Genomic DNA, 2,197 nt, shown 5'->3' with positions numbered 1-2,197 from the left:
AGTTATTCCTCGGAATTTTGAGAATGTCAGCGCACAAACAAATGCCATGAAACAAAACACCGATAGCGCATGCCTTTTATGTTAAATCTTCTCAGACTGAAATATTAAGGGTGCGAAGCAATAACGGAAACCTGAAAATTATGTTATTTTTTTTAGGCGCGGCTGTGCACGGGATCGGCCCACGCAAGAGGTCGCGTTTCTACCAGAAAGCTCGCATTCGTTAGGGAGCCCACATGCAAGCGCAAAACAGCGCTTGCATATAGGCTCCCTAGCATCTACCACACAATTGTCCCTCCACGGTAGTTGGGGAGCGGGGGGGGGGGGGGTGATGTAGGAAATATTCAGATGTGTGTGTGTGCACTTTTGTTACTCCAATGTCCCATTTCTTTAAAATTAGAAGAAACATCGCGATGTATGCGTTGGTCGATAAGTTATGGTTATACATGTGATGCAATTTTACAACGCCACAAGGCCACATGTAGTCTGTCTTTGAGAACCGCTGTAACAACATTACATTGAATTGCGTTCTACCTTGGGTGGTGATGGACGGCCCCAACCACTGTGAGCCCAATTGTTTCCCTAATCCGTAACACGCACGTTGAAAAATGATTAAATGGCGTCCGAAAATTCAATGAACAATTTGGAGGACCCTAAGCTTGGTCTTTTTAAGAGTGGAACGCGATAGCATTCAAATATCCCTAGATGCTTCTCAATGTTCCCGGCAACTGCAGCTATACACGAGGGCTAGGTCCTACATACCCCTACATATTTCCTAAATACCCTCCCGCCCCCCAACTACCGTGGAGTGACAATTGTGTGGTACATATGCTCTCCTGCACCGCGAACGAAAATGGAGAACCATGTTTGCAAGTATAATATGTCAGTACGCCCTTAATTAAAAACAGCTCGATCATTAGAGTTCTATATTCTCAGGTACTTTGGGTTCTATTGATTGACTGAATCCCCTGGTTCAGAAAGATGGCACTATATGTGCATTAGTTGTGATTTATTTCTTGAGGTTTTCGTGCGGTAATGTTTGTATAGCAGAATGAGACATTCTGAAACATAATTGTGCTGCGAGAGCTTCCTGCAAAGAACATACAGAAAGTTAAAAAAACGGTGGTTCCCTAATAGCAATAATTTCGTTTTATGCTGGAAAGTAGAAAAAAAAAATGTGGAACGCTTCACGATTTTGCGTGTCATCCTTGCGCAGGGGCCATGCTAATCTTCTCTGTATCGTTCCAATTTTAGTATATGTACTTTGGAAGTACGCAAACCTAATCTTCGTTCATCTATATATAGTCATGAATTCGGCCCTACCGAAGCAGCGGTGAGAGTTCTGTAATATCGTAAGATTTGAGGCCACGACGGCTAAGAAGTCACACACGATGTAATGTGTTACAGGTATTAGGGATATTAGCTATGACCTGTTATGCAAACGACAATTTAATTTTAGGAATACAATTCTTATGCGATATGATTTACGTCTGCAACGAGGAACCGCGACGGCGTCCCACTTCGGCGTCTTTGCTTGTGCCGCCCTCTCGTGGGCATCGCTTCAGTTAACACACATGCCGCGTAAATTCAAAGCGCGGTGCCAGAAGAAGTAAAAATCGCTAGCGCGTTATTCGAAGCGGAAATGGGCGCAGTGAGCATTGGATGACCAAAGCTATGACGTCACGCCCAGCGTAGTCACGTCTCAAGTGTTGAGAGCATGAAGCCCATGTTCACATGATTATGCGATAGTACGCCGGGCGCCATCTTTTCCGAGTTTTCCCATTATTCCATGTTACATCTGTAACAGGGCGTAAACTTATGCGAGTTGGTTCGAATTTATTAGTGCGGAGGGGAAAAGCAGCACAGAGAGAAAGGAGGACGCAGGGCTAACAAGAAACAGCCGTAACGTGTGTGTTTTTTTTTTTTTCGTCCCCTCGGACACCCGTGCGGAGTTAACGTTGGCATTTAGCTGTGGCGGCTGTCGGTAGACTTCACATAGCGAACGCCCTGCTCGTGCAGCTGCTTGTTGCGTGCGTTAGAATGCACTCACCCTACAGTGAGCTGCCGTTAAACGACGTTCACCATTTGCTTCACAAGAAATTGGAGCGCGAGCGCCTGTACTCTTCTGCGCCATACGCTTGTTTCCTGTGAAGGGCGCCTGCGAAACAATCATTGCTTTCTGCCGCACAGGCGCTGCACG

The 2,197-nt window shown here is 45.7% G+C and overlaps 1 non-coding gene across 1 annotated transcript; it reads right to left on the bottom strand.

Moving 5' to 3' along the window:
* Window positions 1-1,168: 1,168 nt before the first annotated feature.
* LOC119432054 (U6 spliceosomal RNA) lies at window positions 1,169-1,271 on the bottom strand. Its single transcript, XR_005188127.1, has one exon. It is a non-coding gene; the product is annotated as a U6 spliceosomal RNA (small nuclear RNA).
* Between the last annotated feature and the right edge of the window lie 926 nt (window positions 1,272-2,197).

Source organism: Dermacentor silvarum, chromosome 10 (assembly GCF_013339745.2).
Source record: "Dermacentor silvarum isolate Dsil-2018 chromosome 10, BIME_Dsil_1.4, whole genome shotgun sequence".
NCBI classification, from domain to species: Eukaryota; Metazoa; Arthropoda; class Arachnida; order Ixodida; family Ixodidae; genus Dermacentor; species Dermacentor silvarum.
The sequence above is the reverse complement of the archived record's forward strand: the minus strand, read 5'-3'. Positions and strand labels throughout refer to the sequence as shown.